This window comes from Dipodomys merriami, unplaced genomic scaffold (genome assembly GCF_024711535.1).
Source record: "Dipodomys merriami isolate MVZ:Mamm:240054 unplaced genomic scaffold, mDipMer1.0.p SCAF_184, whole genome shotgun sequence".
NCBI lineage: Eukaryota > Metazoa > Chordata > Mammalia > Rodentia > Heteromyidae > Dipodomys > Dipodomys merriami.
The window spans coordinates 436,652-456,383 of NW_027203204.1; positions in this window are offsets into that span (position 1 = coordinate 436,652).

Consider the following 19,732-nt stretch of genomic DNA (forward strand, 5'->3'; position numbering starts at 1 on the left):
TGAGGCCCTGGGTTCGATTCCTCAACACCATATAAGCTAAAAAAAAAAAAAAAAAGCCGGAAGTGGCACTGTGGCTCAAGTGGTAGAGCATTAGCCTCGGGCTGAAGAGCTGAGGGACAGCACCCAGGCCCAGAGTTCAGGCCCCATGACCAGACCCCCCCCCAAATATATATAGTGGCTTCAAACAACCCAAAACTTTTGGTACTTCAGTAGGGCATCATGAGAATGGACCAAGAGCAGCACCTATTTCTGCCATACAGAAGAGACTCTAGTCCTGTCCTGCTCAGCACACAGCTTGACAGCATGAGATACTTGTTACTGACTCCAATGCTCATTTTACAGATGAAGATGTAAAGTTAGGGTTGAGTGAGGAGCCCTCGCTCCTATCCTGTCATTGATGGATTTGTATTCACCCTGTTCAATGGTCCAAGGAAGCTCAGGCATGGCCATATGAATGGGGTAGAGAGTATGGAGACAGAACTATGTGGAACAGGCAGGTGGGCTGGACTATAGTTCTGGTCACCAATACCTGGGTTTCACCTCATAAACATTCTGAACATATAAAGACCCCTGCCCTCTCCACCTCTTCCAGATAGTTCCAACGTTCTAACCCAGCAAAGTATTATATTAAAACCCCAAATAGGCTAGGTATGGGTGGCTCATGCCTGTAATCCTAGCTACTCAGGAGGCTGAGATCTGAGGATCATGGTTTGAAGCCAGACTGGGAAGAAAAGTGTGTGAGACTCTCATCTCCAATTAACCACCAGAAAATCAGAAGTGGTGCTATGGCTCAAAGTGGTAGATAGCTAGCCTTGAGCAAAAAGTGCTCAGGGACAGTGCCCAGGCCCTAAATTCAAGCCCCATGGCTAAAAAAAAATACAGGTGGCTTTTCAGAAGCAATGAGCTACCAAGAAGCCTAGCCTTCTTGTAAAAGAGTGGTTTCTCCACTTACCCAAATGGCCACTCTCTACAAAGGTCCTGTGGCAGCCCAGCCTCCCCTCCAATACATATCTGTGCCAGATCTAGATAGTGCCATGTCCAGAGTCTGGATCTCAAAGTCAGGCACATGAATGTTACAAACCTACTATTTGACTCTGGTAAAGTTATTTGCCTGAACTACACTCACTCATTTGGTTAGTAAGTGTCAAAGCTGGATTGTAATCACATTTATTCATTGCACAAGGGCTGCCTTTTCTGTCACATGCAGTGACTTGGAAGCCCTGCCAGTTAGCACCCAATAACTTTTCTTTCTTTCTTTCTTTCTTTCTTTCTTTCTTTCTTTCTTTCTTTCTTTCTTTCCTTCCTTCCTTCCTTCCTTCCTTCCTTCCTTTCCTTTCCTTTCCTTTCCTTTCTTTCTTTCTTTCTTTCTTTCCTTCTCTCTCTTCTCTTTCTTCCTCCCTCCCTCCCTCCCTCCCCCTTCCTTCCTTCCTTTCTTCCTTCCTTCTTTCCTTCCTTCCTCCTCTCTCTCTCTCTCTCTCTCGTTCTTTTTTTGTTTTGTTTTAATTTTTTTGTCAGCCTGGGGCTTGAACTCAGGGACTGGATACTGTCCCTGAGCTTCTTTTACTCAAAGCTAGTGCTCTACCATTTGAGCCACAGCACCACTTCCAGCTTTTATCTGTTTATGTGGTACTGAGGAATTGAACCCAGGGCTTTGTGCATGCTAGGCAAGCACTCTACCACTAAGCCACATTCCCAGCCCCTCTTTTTATTTTTGCTGGTCCTAAGGCTTGAACTCAAAGCCTAGGCGCTGTCTATCCTGAGCTTTTTTTGCTCAAGGCTAGTGCTCCACCACTTGAGTCACAGTGCCACTTCCAGTTTTTTTCTGAGTGATTTATTAGAGATAAAAGTCTCATGGACTTTCCTGCCCAGACTGGTGTCAAACCATGATCCTAAGATCTCAGCTTTCTGAGTAGCTAGGACTACAGACATGAACCACCAGTACCAGGCTTTTTCTCTCCTTGTTTCTTAGTAACAGAGCCCCAATTTTATTTGGGAAGAGGAATGTATCCTACTAAAAAACTCCATTCTCTTTGAGAATTAGAGGAGTCCCATCATTTGCTGGGGTGTCCTGAAAAGTTCTCTATAAGAGGTTTAACTGCTGGCATACACCCTCTGACTTTCCCCCTTTTAATGCTTGGAATGTGAATAGGATGAAGATAAGCAGCCCTTTTCGATCATAAGGTGAGCATAGAGATGTAAGCCATGGCCTGGGTATATGGCTTAATGGTAGAGTGCTTGCCTAGCATGCATAAAACCCTGGGTTCGATTCCTTAGTACCACATAAACAGAAAAAGGCCGGAAGTAGCACTGTGGCTCAAGTGGTAGAGCACTAGCTGTGAGCACAGAGGCTCAGGGATAGAGCCCAGGCCCTGAATTCAAGCTCCAAGACTGACAAGAGAGAAGCGGGGGTGGGGGGGGGGGGAGAGGGTAAGCCATATCCTAAGGATGGTATAGCAGAAACACAGGCAGAGCCTGATTTCCTACTGACTGTGGAGTGCCCAACCCAGGTCCAACAAATTTCCCGCCTCTGATCATCTTTACGTAAGAGGGAAATGAATATGTCTTGTTCTTGCTTGAGTTATGATTATGTGCTAGAAGGGGAGCTAACATTTACTGAGCACCACCTATAATGCATAAACTTCTATGCTGTCATAATTCTCACAATCATTCTGCATCACAGGTATTATCTCCACAGATGCAGAAACTGAGAATCTGTGATATTAGACAAAATTTCCAGGGTCATTCAGCAGGTAGCAGAACTAAAGTTCAAACCCAGGTAAGTTGGAACCCATGCTCTTTCCATAGTCTGATGACATATTGGGTGCTTTTGGGAGAGTTTATTTAAAAGCACTCCCTGAGGATGTGTTAGTACCCTGGGGGGGGGCACCCACAAATCCTCAGCACTGCAGGTCATGTGCACATGGTGGCGGTACCCGTGCATGCAAGCGTGTCTTGCAGATTTTCTACTTCTGCTTTTTGAGCTGCTGAAGCAGAAATTCTAGGCAATTGTGATACAAGTTTAAGACTTGGCTTCATAGACTTTACAGTGGGAGGGTTGGAAAAGACTGTCAGGGGCTATTGTTGAACATGCCCCACACTCTGAATTGAGGCAGAGCCTCATCCTTATTCCTAGTCTGGCGCTATTTGGTTGTGGCTGACCTCCTGACTTTGCACTCTTTGGGACCAAGCTGTCACTAGCTCCTAATTCAAACTTGGTCATGTTAAACCATACTTTCAAGATATTACTGATCAGCTGTTAAGGATATTTGCATCTGTGGGAACTGTGGCCTGTAATTTTCTTTCATTGTAATGTCTTTTGTCAGTGAATGTGGACTCACAAAATGAAGAAACAGGTATTTCTTCTTTACTGGTAGAAAAAGAGCAATGCTATTTGTTTCTGATAATACTTTTGTGTGTGTGCCAGTCCTGAGGCTTGAACTCAGGGCCTGGGCACCGTCTCTGAGCTTCTTTTTGCTCAAGGCTAGCTCTCTACCACTTGAGCCACAGCACTACTTCTGGGTTTTTCTGTGTATATGGTACTGAGGAATCAAACCCAGATTTCGTGCATGTTAAGCACTCTACCACTAAGCTACATTCTAGCCCTATTTCTTAAATTTTTGATAGAATTGACCAGGGAAACTTTCAAGACCTAAGTTTTTCTTTATTAAATCTTGCTAGTACTTTTAGTTTTCTTGATATCGATTATCTCAGCTCATCAATTACAGACAACCATACAGTTTTGTTTTCCGGTAAACTTATTTCATCTAAGGGTTTTGTTGACATTAAATTATTTGTAGTACTTCCTTATTTTTAATGACTGTTGAATCTGTAATGACAGACTCTCTTTTATTTTTGGTACTGGTCATCTGTATAGTCTCTGTGTGTGTGTGTGTGTGTGTGTGTGTGTGTGTGTGTGTGTGTGTGTGTGTGTGTGTGTGTGTGTGTGTGTGTGTGTGTCTGACCAATCTATCTGTTCCTACCAATCCAGATGGAGCTAGTCACCATTGGCTCATGCCTGTGGTCTCATGAGGCTGAGATCTGAGGAGCATGGTTCAAAACCAGACCAGGCAGGAATGTCCATGTAATTCTTATGTCCAATTAACTCCTCCCCCCGCAAAAAAAGAAAAGCCAGAAGTAGAGCTGTGGCTCAAGTGGTAGTGTTCTAGCCTTGAGCAAAAAAGCTAAGGGACAGTGTGCAGGCCCTGAGATCAAGCCCCAGAACTGGCATACACAGAGACAAAAATTTTAGATGGATGTTTAATCAATTTTATTGATCTTTTCAAAGAACCAGCCTTTGGGTTTATCCATGCTCCTACTGTGTGTGTTCTCCTTCATTGACTTCTACATGTCTTTATTATTTTCTCGTCCTTGCTAGTTAGAGTTCACTTTGCTCTTCTCTATCTCTCTAAGCCTGAACCTTTGTCTTTTGACTTTATTCCCTTCCTCTTTCCTAATATAAGCATTTGGATATGTTGGATTTATTGTAATTTAGCTCAAAATATTTTCTTTTTCTTTTTTGACATTTACTTATTTATTTACATATAACAGTACTAGAGTTTGAATGTATGTTTTATTATACATTATATAACAAATTATACATAATGTTATATATAATACTTACATATACTATGTAATTTAAAATATTATGTAATATATAATATATATTGACTTTTTAGCTCAAGGCTTGTGAGTAGCTAGGATTACAGGTATGAATTTGTAAAATTACAGTGTTCAGCAGGGCTTAAATCATAAAAGTAAGCCGGGCATCAGTGGCTCATGCCTGTAATCCTAGCTACTCAGGAGGCTCAGATCTGAGGATCATGGTTCAAAGCCAGCCCAGGCAGAAAAGTCCGTGACACTCTTATCTCCAATAAATCCACTAGAAAACTGGAAGTGGTGCTGTGGCTCAAGCAGTATAGCACTTGCCTTGGGATAGCTCCCAAGCCCAGAGTTCAAGTCCATGACACACACAAAAATAATAATAATAATAATAATTAAAGTAGAACATAGTAAAGAGTCCCAAAAGAAATTCCAGTGAGAATTTAATAGATTATGGGCTGGGCAGGTAGCTCAGTGGTAGAGTGTTTACCTTGCATACATGAGGCCTTGGGCTCAATTCCTCAGCACCACATAAACAGAAAAAGCCGGAATGACACTGTGGCATAAGTGGTAAAGTGCTATCCTTGAGCTGAAGAGCTGAGGGACAGCACCCAAGCCCAGAGTTCAGGCTCCACAACCACCAACAACAACCACAAAAAAGAATTTAATAGATTAGCAAAAGTGACATTTCATGTAGAAGGGAAAATGATTTACTTGATACACGCCTCAACCATCTGGAAGAAACACGCCTTCCACCCCACTTCATATGTAAAAATAAACTCCAGATCGATTAGAAGTCTAAATGTGACAACAACAACAACAAAAAAGAATTAGACACAAGGTAATTACCTATAAAACTATAAGAGCCTGAAGCAAAATATCAAACCCAGAAACCCGTCACCATCTAAAAATGATTACACATTACCTCTGAAAATTAACTTTGTGCATGCATGTGCGTGTGTGCGTGCGTGCATGCGTGTGTGTGTGTGTGTGTGTGTGTGTGTGTGTGTGTGTGTGTGTGTGTGTTTGATGAGACCCTAAGTAAAGTCAGAGGGCAAACCACATACTAAATACCTAGGATATTGACAAAGGGTGAAAATTTCTCTACATTTCAGCTCCAACAATCAAATCATAATGACCATATGGTTTCTTTTTGGAACACTCTAGAATATTGATATGTTAAATAAATATATAGTTTATATATAGATGTGTAAAACAAATATTACATTTAAATCCAAAGCTACTAAATGTTAGATTTACTATATTTGCTATTGGATTTGTTATCTTCTTATACTTGGATTCAAGGATTAATGAGAGTGGGCACCAAATAATTACAAAAATTTATAAGAAATAGTAAATTTAATTAAATTTAAGTTTAAATTTTTGTATGATCTGATGGACTAATTCAATCTGTAAATGCAGAAGAGAATTCTGCTTTAGCTGTATACAACCCTTTGTTCAGGGTTCTGCAAAGCCTAAACTAAAATTACCTTCCATCTCTCTCTTGCTATCTCTCTCTCACATGCTCATATACACACATACTTACTTATTCACTCTACAGCCCTTTTATTGGGGTTGCTCCGGAAGGAGCCCCTCAACAATTAGCCAGTCCATGTTCAGCAAGGTTAATGATTTCAAAAAATAAGAACACACACACATAGATTACAGACATAGTTATATATTCTTTTTCTTTTCTGTTTTGTTTTAGTTCTGGGGCTCAAACTAACCCTGGGCACTGTCCTTTAGCTCTCTCTCTCACACTTCTACTCATGGCTGGTGCTCTGCCGCTTGAGCCATACTTCTACTTCCCACTTTTTGCTGTTTAATTGAAGATGAGAGTCTCTTGGACTGGACACAGGTGGCTCATGCCTGTAACCCTTGCTACTCACGAGGCTGAGGTCTGATGATCAGTTCAAAGCCAGCTGGAACAGGAAATTACATGAAATTCTTATGAGATTAACCACCAAAAGGCCAAAAGTGGAGCTATGGCTCCAGCCTTGAGCAGAAAAACTCAAGGGCAGCACCCAGGTCCTGGGATCAAGCCCCAGAAAAAAAGAAAAAGAATCTTAGTTTTTTTCTGCCCCAGCTGGCTTCTAACCTTGGTTGTCAGATATCAGGATTACAGGTATGAACTCCTGGCATAGGGCTAATATCTTTTTTTTTTCCTTTTTAATTGCTACTGTTGTTGGAACTCAGGCCTTTACAGTTGCTAGGCAGGTGCTCCACACTGAGCTAAGCCTTCAGCCATCTTATATCCTTTTTTTTTTTTTGTACACCTTGGGACTTGAACTTTGGGCCTGGGTGCTGTCCCTCAACTCTTCAGCTCAAGGCTAGTGCTCTACCACTTGAGTCACAGCCCCACTTTTGGTTTCCTAGTGGTTTGTTGGAGATAAGAGTCTCATGGATTTTCCTGCCTGGCTGGCTTTGAACCATGATCCTCAGATCTCAGCCTCCTGAGTAGTTAGTATTACAGATATGAGCCACCGGCGCCCAGCTCTTATATTCTTTTTAAAAGCCCTCCTCAAATTGTTGCCATGCCCAAGTAGCTGGTTTCTAGAATTCAGCAGGTGTCCTGCTTTCCTTTGGACACAGACATTTCTCCTGTACCATCCTGCCCTCTCATCCCTGGCCAGAACATCTGCCTCTTCTTGCTGCACTTGACCACAGCTTTGCCCCTCACCGTCTCCTTCCTGTCTTGTGGTGGCTCACCCCTCTCTTCTTCAACGTTCCTGGCCTTTCACCTGCCTATTTCCTCCCACAAACCCCTCCGGGATCACATGCTGCTCCCATTTTCTCTTTAGTCTTCCTGTTCATTGTTGCTGCTATTGATCTTTGACATTTTAAGTATAAAACCAACATATCCAGCCAAATGCCAGTGGTTCATATCTGTAATCCTAGCTACTTAGGAGCTGGAGGGTCAAGATTCAAAGCCAGTCCATGCAGACAAATCCAAGAGACTCTTATTTCTAATTAACACCAAAATGCCAGAAGTGGAAGTGTAGTTCAAGTAATAGAGTATCAGCTTTGAGCAAAAAAGACAAGTGAGAGTGTGAGGCTCTGAGTTCAAGCCCCAGTACACAAAGTAAATCAATTAATTAATAAATTAAACCAATATATCCTTATCATGAGTGAGTGAGTAGGTTGGGCCTGATCTTACTGGATATTGATTTTGTTGTTTGGAACAGACATCAAGACACAAGAAAAGTATTTGGGGGGCTGGGAAGGTGGCTCAGTGGTAGAGTGCTTGCCTTGAATGCCTGAGGCCCTGGGTTCGATTCCTCAGCACCACATAAGCAAAAAGAAAAAAGCCGGAAGTGGCACTGTGGCTCAAGTGGTAGAGTGCTAGCCTTGAGCTGAAGAGCTGAGGGGCAGCGCCCAGTCCCAGAGTTCAGACCCCGCGACCAGACCCAAAAAAAAAAAAAAAAGAAAAGAAAAGTATTTGGAAATACCACTCATTCTCTTTTATTTTCCCTGCTTCCCTAAAAACACATCAAAGGCATAAACACAAATGGTGGACCCACACTGATGCTAATCTTTTTGCATTCCACTGAGTAATGCAATATGCTACTTGTATTAAATTCATGTTGCATATTTGAATAGGTTGTTAGACTTTCACAAGTTTAAGCAAAAAAGTTTTTTTGTTTTTTTTTTTTTCCCAAAAACACAGAAGTGGTAACTGTGGCTCAAAGTGGTAGAGCACTAGCACTAACTCAGAAAATGGGGAATGATGGGTGAGAATGTTGAAAGGGGACATTGATCAAGATATATTGCATTCATAAATTGTTTTATTAATGGCAATTCTTTTGTACAACTACTTAAAGATAATTTTAAAAACAAGACAAAAAAAAAAACAACCCTCAAGTACAGTACCAGAGCTCTCAGTTCAAGCACCAAGACCAACACACACATACAAAAACAAAAAACAAAAACAAAAACAGGCTGGGAAGGTGGCTCAGTGATAGAGTGCTTGCCTTATATGCATGAGGCCCTGGTTCGATTCCTCAGCACCACAAAAGCAGAAATAGCCGGAAGTGGCGCTGTGGCTCAAATGATAGAGTGCTTGCCTTGAACTGAGGGACAGCGTCCAGACCCAGAGTTCAGGCCCCACAACCGACAAAAAAAAAAATGCAAAAAAAAAAAAAAAAAAAAAAAAGAAATAAAAACAAAAAAAACCTAAATATAGTAAAAATGAAAAGGCAAAAATTCAAATCAATACATGTGTCAACAAAAGCACTGTAATATCTTGGGCTTCTTCCTACATGTGGGCACCCAGACAGTACAAGCCTCTAGAAAACACAAGAGATTTTGTTGTCATTAAAATTTTTAAGTTTGTTGCAAATTTATTTGGTTACACAGCTCTATTCAAACTGATGAAATAAAACCAGGCACTGCTGGCTGACACCTGTAATCCTAGCTATTCAGGACACTGAGATCTGAGGATCATGGTTTGAAGTCAGCCAGGCAGAAAAGTCTGTGAGACTCTTATCTCCAATTAAGCACCAAAAAATTAAGTACCGATAAGCCAGAAATAGAGATATGGCTTCAGTGGTAGAGTGCTAGCCTTGAACACAAAAAACTCAAGGACAGGGCCCAAGCCTTGAGTTCAAACCCTAGGACTAGCATGGGGGGCGGGGGGCACAGGAGGAAGAGCTGGGCGCTGGTGGCTCATACCTGTAATCCTAGCTACTCAGGAGGCTGAGATCTGAGGATCGTGGTTCAAAGCCAGCCCAGGGCAGGAAAGTCCATGAGACTCTTACCGCCAATTAACCATCTGGAACTGATGCTGTGGCTCAAATGGCAGACCTCTAGTCTTGAGCACAAAGAAGCTCAAGGACAGCGCCCAGGCCATAAGTTCAAGTCCCACAACTGACCCTCTCCAAAAGAAAGTAGTTGATGACTGGAACCAGGACACTTTTCATACTGCTCTAACAGAACTGAGCTCTTTGCAGGTGCCTATCAATTAGACTTCCACACCTGTTACCCTCACTCCCCCTTGGCATATGAGCAATAGGATGATGCTTTGCCTGCTGTTTTACCCCTTGCCTTTTGTGCTGCACATGCTCAAACATCTTTCCTTTGAGCTGAATGGTCATCTTTGGTGTTACATGCAGTGGCTGTAACGTGTCCCACTATCTGATGAGGCTGTCATTTCCCCAGTCCCCTGAAGCTGGACATCAGATTATTTCCACACCTTTTTTCTTTTTATGCAGCTCTCAATGAGATGACTTTCATTGGTAAAGGCTTATCTATTGTCCCTCTCCAATCTTTGACCTTGATAGGACAACACATCCCAGGATTCACTGGCTTTTTGCCAGGAAGAGATACCTTCCTGCCTCTTGACCAGCCCCTCATATATTTTCCATGTTTTTCTTATTGGGATGAAGAATGCTCTCCTTCTGAATGTCCTGAAGGAACCTCTGCTGAAGGTTGTCTATGAACAGAGCTTTCTGCAGCTGGCAAGCAAGTCTTTTCTAGATGAAGTTGGGCTGCACATCATGGAGTCCACCATAGAGTTTCATTGGGGTGACTTAGTAAGACAGTGCTCACCACTGCCCCATGAGTGCTTGGATGGAGAAAAAGCATCCAGCTGCCCTGGCCAGGTCCCAGCCCATATTCCCTCTAGCAAGAAGACTCTGAACAAACAGGGTGGAGGCACTGTCCTGAAGTACTTTTAACTTAGTTTCCTGGGAGCTCAGGGAATAGCCACTACCACATTGTCTTTCTCTTTTGACAGCAGAACTTCTGGTTCCTCTTTGGTAGGATGTGTGTGAGGCTGAGGGCAGGGAAGGGATTAAGTTCAAGAAACGTTTCTCTGATAGATTATGAAAATAGAAAGCAGCTAAGGATTCTCAACCTGCCAGAAATGAGACAAGCACAAAGGATCTTTGACATGTGTGATAATGGCTCTTCCCTTTTGATGATCTGTTAATATTTTCCTTAGGTCAACACTGACTGAAACAAATCTCAAGGTGAGAATTTTTAGCCTTTGTCCCAACGTGTAAAAGATACAAGAAGCCACGATCTTGTCTAAGATACACCCCAAAAGAGGCTACTGTGTAATACCAATACACTTACTTTCCTACCTTCCTCTCACCATAGAACATTAAAGACTGGAAAAGGAGACAGGGGTCCATCTTGAGGATGTTGACTTTGGAAACTATTTAGTATTATGGGGAAATGTAAAATGGTATCACCAGCTTGAGAAACAGTTCAGAAGTTCCTTGTAAGTACATTATCACATGACCCAGTCCCTCTACTCATTTATAGATAAGCAAAAATCCACATTCAATAACTTGTACAGGAATGGTCATAATAGCTTTACTCACACTGGGAAAACACTAAATGTCTACCAGAGTAAAAATCATGATATAATTCTACAATGGAATACTAATTGGCAGTGAAAAGGAATAAATCATTGATATATACATGACATAGATGGATCTCACAGACATCCTGAATGAAAGGAGATAGACAAAGACAGGTGTCAGCAGCTCATACCTGTAATCCTAGTTATCTCAGGAGGCTGAGATCTAAGGATCACAATTTGAGGCCAGCCCCGGCAGAAAAGTCTGTGAGAATCCTGTCTCTTACTAGCAAAAAGCCAGAATTGTAGCTCAAGTAGTAGAGTACCATTCTTGTTTTATATAGAGTAGCCTCTATAGAACTCTCTTGTGTCAGCTAAACTAGCATTGTCATACTTCCAATGGAACATATGTGACAAGTTCCATGTGCCTCTTAGTATACTTGATTTCCACACCCATACATATTAAAATAATGTTATCAAATACTTTCTCCTTAAGTTCATAACACATTATGCCATAATTCTGATGGTTTATAAGTCATGAGATAAGTGACTTATATTATTATGAAATTCATCTCAAACTAGTGAAAGCATTGACTAACTTCTGTTATAAATGTGATGAAATTGAGAACCATTACTCTAGTATGACAAGCCAAGTAACTGAGGTAAATATAGAAAAGGAAACTCACAGGCAGTGTGTCAGAGGCCTAAGTATATTCTCAGGAAATTCAGGAGAGTCAAATTAAAAACCATTGGAGTTGGAAAGAGAAATCACTGTGAGAGGAGGAGTACAATAAGTATAAGAGGTGTGACTGATGGTGATTTGTAAACATAGGTTGGCTTTATTTCTCTTGGTGGTATCAACTTTGCTTTGAAAGCCTCTCTCCCAGCTAGGATACACACACAGGCTGGGAAGAAGGGGTAGAGGGTGCTGATGGAGTCTAGGCTTTGTCCATGAATGTCTCTTCTCCTTGCATGGTGGTTATTGCCCATAGAATGCTGGTGAGGGTTGCTGAAGGGAGAGTAAGATTCATCTTGTCTCTCTTCCTCTCTCTTCTCTCTGCCATGGGCATGTGCCCTCAGTAGAAGGGCATATAAGACCAAAGGATAGATGGTCCCCAGAGGAGGCTATGTCCCTGGGCTCTGGTCTTTCCTCTATAATTTGAAATTTTTACAATATGACCCAGAAATTCTACTTCTTGGTATATACCCCATCCCCAAATGGCTATCTGTACAAAAACTTGCATACAAATACTCAGAGCAGCATTATTCATAATAGGCAAAAGGAGGAAATGCAATGTTCAAGTGTTGTATAAGTAAAATTGGGTGTGTTCATGGAGTGAAGTATGATCTGTCAATGAAGAGAAACCAGATGTGCCAACATGTGCTGCAACATGGATGGTCTTTGAAAACACAATGTTAAGCCCGGTGCCGGTGGCTCATGCCTGTAATCCTCTTTACTCAGAAGGCTGAGATCTGAGGATTGCAGTTCAAAACCAGCCTAGGCAGGAAAGTCCCTGAGACTTTTATCGCCTAGAAGACCAGAAGCAGCGCTGTGGCTCAAGTGGTAGCCTTGAGTTGAAGAGCTTAGGGACAGCACTCAGGCCCAGAGTGCAAGCCCCACAACCAACCAACCAACCCTGCCCCTCCCCCCCCTCCCCCCCCCAAAAAAAAAACCACAATGAGAAGTGAAAGAAGCTGGTAACAAAGGGCCACATGTTAAAGGAATTCATTTGTGTTCAATGTCCAAAATAGGCAGGCAGAAAGTAGGTTAGTGGTTTCCTGGGGATGGAGATGGGTGTTGGCTAAGGATAAATCCTTTTTTGCAATGAATGAATGTTCTAGTATTAATTGTGGTGATGATGCATATATCTATAAACATACTAAAAGCCATTGAATTGTGCACTCAAAGTGCATCAATTACATGCTAGGTAAAGTACATCCCAATAAAACGGTTAACAAAAACTTTAAGAAGCATATATGACTTTTATACTAATTTTAAAATTAGTGATATCTGTTAAATACATTGTTTTTGTTGGTTGTGGGGCTTGAACTCATGACCTGGATGTTATCCCTGAGCTTTTATGCTCAAGGCTAGTGCTCTTTCCGCTTGAGCCCAGACCCATGCCTGGCTTTTTGGTGGTTAACTGGAGATAAGAGTCTCTTCTCTTCCTTCCTTTCTTTTTTTCTTCTTTCTTCTTTTTTCTTTCTTTCTTTCTTTTTCTTTCTTTCTTTCTCTCTCTCTTTTCTTTTCTTTTCTTTTTTTTGCCAGTTCTAGGGTTTGAACTCTTACTGAAAAGATCCTTCATAACCATTCCAGGGGACCACCCGGAGGCAGGCAAGCACAGGAGAAAGATTATTACAAGGTTTATTAGAGGAGCCATATTTCCCAGGAGAGGAAGGACATGGCATCTATCCCTATTCAGGTAGCAGGAGGATCTGGGGGCAGGAAGTGAGGTAGGTTCATGCTGGGCAGAGAGGGGGAGCAGCCAGCTGTATGGCAGGAACTCCAGGGCAGGGAGGAGCTCAGGTATGGGATGAGCTGAGGACTAAAGGTGGGCATAAAGCTAACACTTACAAATAGAGAAGTTCTCTAACAAAAGAAGGAGGAAATATGGCTCATGCCTGTAATCCTAGCTGCTCAGGAAGCTGAGATCTGAGGTCTGAGGATGGGGGTTCAAAGGCAGCCCAGGCAGGAAGTCTATGAGACTCATATCTCCAATTAACCACCAGAAAACCGGAAGTGGTGCTGTGGGTTAAAGAGGTAGGCACTAGCCTTGAGCTGAAGAGCTCAGAGGCATTGCCCAGGCCCATAGGAAAAGTCCCACCGCCAAAAAAAAAAAAAAAAAAAAAAAAAAGGATGAAATAGAGCACACTTCTGGCAGAAAGGGAGGTGAAAGAGAAAAAGAGAAGAAGGAGGTAGAGAAAGAGAGGAAGAAGATGGAGGGGGGAAGGGAAAAAGGAAGGAAGAAAGAAGGGAGGAAAAGAGGGAGGGGAAGAAAAAATGATATATAGACTAAACTAAATGAATTCATTACATGCCATACTGTAAGTTCTTTAAAACTCTGGGGTGAGGACACTTTCTGTGAATGGTGTCAGAATAATTAGTAATCTGGGGAGGAAATGAGATCAAACCCACATCTTAACAACACACTGCAAAAAGAACCTCCAGATGGGCTGAAGTGCTAAATTATTTTTTAAATCACATTGAATAAAATCAAGAAGAACTGAGTCTGTGAAGGTTAGGCAACTTTCTCAACTATAAAAACAATGGAAAAGTATTATGATAATCAGGCATGCAAGTATGCAACATTTTCATTTCTATACCATAACAATCAAAATTAAGATAAAAGACATCATACCAAATTGTTTTCACAAATAAAACAAAAGATTTTATCTTTCTACTTATTTTTTAAAAGGAATAGAAACTGGCACCTGTGGCTCACACATGTAATACTAGCTACTCAGAGGGCTGAGATCTGAGGATCCCAATTTGAAGCCAGCCTGGGCAGGAAAGTCTGTGACACTCTTATCTCCAATAAAGCTTCAGAAAATGTTGGGGGGGGGGATGGAGGGGGAGGCTGGGAAGGGATGTGAAGGGTAAACAAAGGAGGAGGCTGCAATGCTTGATAAGAAATGTACTCATTATCTTGCCCATGTAATTGTAACCCCTCTGTACAGTATGTTCACAAAAAATAAAAATTTAAATTAAAAAAAAAAAGAAAGAAAATGTTGGAAGTAGCACTGTGGCTCAAGTGACAGAGTGGTAGCTTTGAGCACAAAGAGGTTCACAGAAGCACCCAGGTCCTGAGTTCAAACCCTACAGCCAGAAAAAAAAAAACAAACAAGGTACTAGAAAAGCCCAGTTGATAGATGAACAAAGAAAACCATTTTAATTAGAGTTGTAATTGCTAATAGAGCAATACAAAGTTAAACTACTTCATTCTGAACGCTTCAGGCTTGCCTTGTATCCTGGATTTGTCTTTCTCTCATTTTTGCAGAAGTAAATTAAGGCTTAGACACAGTGACTCAATATATCACAGTTTATGCAAGCTTCCAGGAATTTTCCTTTTCCCCACCTTCATGCCCCTATTATTTATTTATTTATTTATTTAGCCAGTTGTGGGGCCTGAACTCTGGGCACTGTCCTCAGCTCTTCAGCTCAAGGTTAGTGCTCTACCACTTGAGCCACAGTACCACTTCCAGCTTTTTCTGCTTATAGAGGTATCATACCCAGGGCCTCATGCATACAAGGCAAGTTCTCTACCACTGAGCCACCTTCCGAGCCCCCGTGCCCCTATTTTTTAAATGCAAAAACATGCTATCAGGCTGGGAAGGTGGCTCAGTGGTAGAGCACTTGCCTTGCAGGCAGGAGGCCCTGAGTTCGATTCCTCAGCACCACATAAGCACAAAGAAAAAAAGCTGGAAGTGGCGCTGTGGCTCAAGTGGTAGAGTGCTAGCCTTGAGCTGAAGAGCTGAGGGACAGCGCCCAGGCCCAGAGTTCAGGCCCAATGATCAGACCAAAAATAACAAAAAAAAAAAAACATGCTATCAAATGTGTAAAATCAAACAACCTCTCCTGCTCCTCTCCTCCTTCCATTCTGCCCCTTCCTTTTCTTACTCCTCTCTTCTCCTTTTGAAGTAAATTATAAGTTTATAAACTTGTGTGTGTGAAAGAGAGAGACAGAGACAAAGACAGAGAGACAGAGAGACACACAGAGAGAGAGAGAGAGAGAGAGAGAGAGAGAGAGAGAGAGAGAGAAACAAAAATGTCATTCTCTAAATGTACAGCCCCAGGAGAAGAGTTAAATATTGTGTTCCTATATCCTAGCAAAAAGTGAATGAAATAGGATGAATGCCTGTCCCAATTCATCAAGAATCAGCTACCTATCGTTTGTATGGCCTAGCTAGAAACAATATAAAGAATAAATTGGGCCTATTAAAGAATTCGTTTCTGTCTCTGTCTTGCTCTCATTAAGAAATTCCTATTAAATGTGGGCATTAGTGTGGTGCTATATGACACAGATTTGAAAGTCTGAGGCAGGAGAACCAGTTGAGGCTGGCCTGGGCAACCATCTCAAAAAGGCAGGATGGGGGTTGGGGGGAAGATGGGAAGGAATGGGAAGGGGAAACAAAGGAGGAGGCAACAATGCTTGATAAGAAATGAACTCATCGCTGGGTGCTGGTGGGTCACACCTGTAATCCTAGCTACTCAGGAGGCTGAGATCTGAGAATCGCGGTTCAAAGCCAGCCCGGGCAGGAAAGACCGTGAGACTCCTATCTCCAATAAACCACTAGAAAACCGGAAGTGGCAATGCGGCTCAAGTAATAAAGTGTAGCCTTGAGCTGAAGAGCTGAGGGACAGCGCCCAGGACCAGAGTTCAAGCCCATGACCAACAAAAAAAAAAAAGAAAAGAAAAGAAAAGAAAAAGAAATGTACTCATTACCTTGCTCATGTAATTGTAACCCCTCTGTACAGTATTTTCACAATTTAAAAAAAAAAAGGCGGGATGGGTGGGGGTGGGGTGGGGAGGAATGGGGAGAGGAGGATGTAATTCTAGTCTGTAATCCTAGCTACTTGGGAGGTAGAGATTTGGGGGATCATAGTTCAAAGTTAGATCAAGCAAAAAGCTAGTTAGAGGGGCTGGGAAGGTGGCTCAGTGGTAGAGTGCTTGCCTTGCATGCCTGAGGCCCTGGGTTCGGTTTCTCAACATCACATAAGCAAAAAGAAAAAAGCCAGAAGTGGTGCTGTGGCTCAAATGGTAGAGCGCTAGCCTTGAGCTGAAGAGCTGAGGGACAGCGCCCAGGCTCAGAGTTCAGGCCCCATGAATGGACCCAAAAAAAGAAAAGAAAAGCTAGTTAGACCCCATCTCAACCAATAGCTGAGAGGGTGACACATATTTCTCATCCTAGCTCTTCATAAGAGCTAAATAGGAGGATCATAGTGGAGAGTAGTCTGAGCAAAAATGTAAAATCCTATCCAAAAAATAGTTAAAGCAAGCTGGACACTGGTGGTTTATGCTCAGGAGGCTGAGATCTGAGGATAACTAGCCAGAGCAGAAAGTTGATGAGCCATTCAAAAACCAGAAGTGGAGCTGTGGCTCAACATGGTAGAGAACTAGCCTTGAGCAAAAGAGCTCAGGGACAACACCTACGCCTTGAGTTCAAGCCCTACGACCACCACCACCAACTACAGCTAAAACAAAAATGGTCAAGGTGTACCTTAAGTGATAGAGCACTTGCCTAGCAAACACAAGGCCCTGAGTTCAAACCCTAGTTGCTACACACACAAAAAAGTAGGCATTAGAACTGGAATATCAACACCAGTGACTCACTCACCTTAATGTGCGTGAGAGCCATTTGAAGCATGGTTACATACAGATTGTTGGTTCCACCAAAATTTCTGATTCAGTGGGCCTTGGTGGCCCAAGTGTTTTGTTTCTGCCAAGTTTCCAGGGACTTCTGCAGCTGATAGTAGAAACATTGCTAAGGGTGATGATTTCTATCTGATGCATGCAACAGATGTGTCAGGGGACAGAAAAGACCACAGAGGGAAGCAGAATCCAGCTGTGTTCCTACTACCTTTCTGTTCTTTCTCCTGCCACATTTGGGCTCCTGATTTACAATCTGTGTGACATCTCTGCAGCCTTATTTGGCTTGTGAGTCATTCCTTGCAACATAAAAATCTGCCTGGGGTAATGATAAAGGACATTACCCTCTTCTTCCAACAATGTTGACCAAGTTCATGATCCCAAGCATTATTCCATCCTACTCTGGGAACTAGCTTTACAGGTTACTATGCATCTTCCAACATCTTTCTCAGAGTTCCATATATAAACATATGTGAGGGGTTTACAAAAATTAAAACATCCTGAATTGAGATACAGATTTTGCTCTTGAAATATCTGTAGCTGGTAGCTCATGCCTATAATCCTCACTACTCATGAGGCTGAGACCTAAGGAGCACAGCTCAAAGCCAATCCAGGCAGGAAAGTCATCTCCAATAAACTACTCAGAAAAGACCAGAAGTGGAGCTGTGGCTCAAAGTGGTAGAGTTCCAGCCTTGAGCAAAAATGCTCAGAGACAGTGTCCAAACTCCAAGTTCAAGCCCTACCACTGACAAAAACAAAAACCAGATGAAAGTTTACTTCTGGTTCACATAACAAACCCAAGTTGGGTAAACCCAACTGGTAAGGTTGTTTCATTCTTTGAGGTCATCTTAGAACCCAAGTTTTGCATCCTTGAGGGTACCCTTAGCCATGGTTTCCAGTGTGGTTCCCACCATGCCTGGATTCCAGAAAAGGAAAGAGTGAGAACAAGGAGGGATTTTTTTTTTCTTTATTGGAATGCCAGTCCTGGGACTTGAACTCAGGGCCTGTGTGCTTTCTGAGTTTTTTTGTACTCTAGATTAGCACTCTACCACTTGAACTATAGGTCCACTTCCAGATTTTTTTTTCAGTGGTTAGAGAGAAGTCTTACAGACAGGCCCAATGCTGGTGGCTCACACCTGATATCCTAGCTACTCAGGAGGCTGAGATCTAAAGATCTTGGTTCAAAGCAGGCTGGGCAGCAATCTATGAGATTCTTATCTCAAATTAACCACCAAAGCCAGGCACTGGTGGCTCAGGCCTATAATCCTAGCTACTCAGGAGGCTGAGATCTGAGGATCATGGTTCAAAGCAAGCCTGGAACAAAGTTCATGAGACTCTTTTCTATAATTAACCATGAGAAAACTGGAAGTGGCTCTGTGGCTCAAGTGGTAGAGTACTATCCTTGAGCTGAAGAGCTCAGGGACAATGTCCAGGTCCAGAGTTTAAGCCCCACAGCCAGCAAAAAAATTACCAACCAAAAAGCTGGAACTGGAGCTGTGGCTCAAATGATAAAGTGTTAGCCTTGAGCAAAAAAGCTTAGAGACAGCACCTAGGCTCCAAGTTCAAGCCTCAGGATTGGCCTACCCTTTCCCCCTAGGACCCAAAAAAGAGTCTTCTAGACTTTCCTGCCTAGGCTGGCTTTGAACCATAATCCTCAGTCTCCTGAGTAGCTAGGGTTTCAAGTGAGCCACCAGCACCCAGTGGGCATTTCTTTCCCTAAAACCAGAATCTCTAAGGTACACAAATCTCTTCTAGTCATTTACCTTTGGACATAATTGAGAACTATGTACTCAACTAACTGCAAGAGGTTCTTGGAAACAAACTGGCTATCTGGTCAGTCATATGCCTGAGTCTATTTGGAGGTTTTATTACCAAAGGAAAAGAGAATGGAACTTGAGAAACCTTGAGCAATCTCTGCCATGCAGACTTTACGTAATGCTCTGCAACTTGTTGATTTTTGTTTTGTTTTGTTTTTTAAATATCCCTCACATCAATGAATATGGGATTCCTTTGGCTAAATCACTGTCTAATATTTCATTATATATATTTATAATATAATATTCCAGATTGGTGTGCCTTCAGCGTTAAGTCCATCGTGTGTGTGTGTGTGTGTGTGTGTGTGTGTGTGTGTGCGCGCGCGCGTGCGCATGCCTGCACGAATCTGTGCACACAGGTCCTGGCTTTATATGGGAATTGGATCAGAGACACCACATGTTGTAGGTAAAATCAGGAGTCTTTATTCACATCAAGGCAAATGCAGCATGGAATGGGGATTAGCAAAGCTTGTTTACAGAAGCAAAACAAGCCAGTTAAGGGTTAACTGAGGAGCACTTAGAGGTTATAGAGATTATCTAGGGGGAATAATCAGGGGTAGGGATTCCTCAGAGTTTAACAATCTATGACATTATCTGCAGTTCTCAGAACGACTTATGACATTATCCACAGTTCTCAGAATTGAATG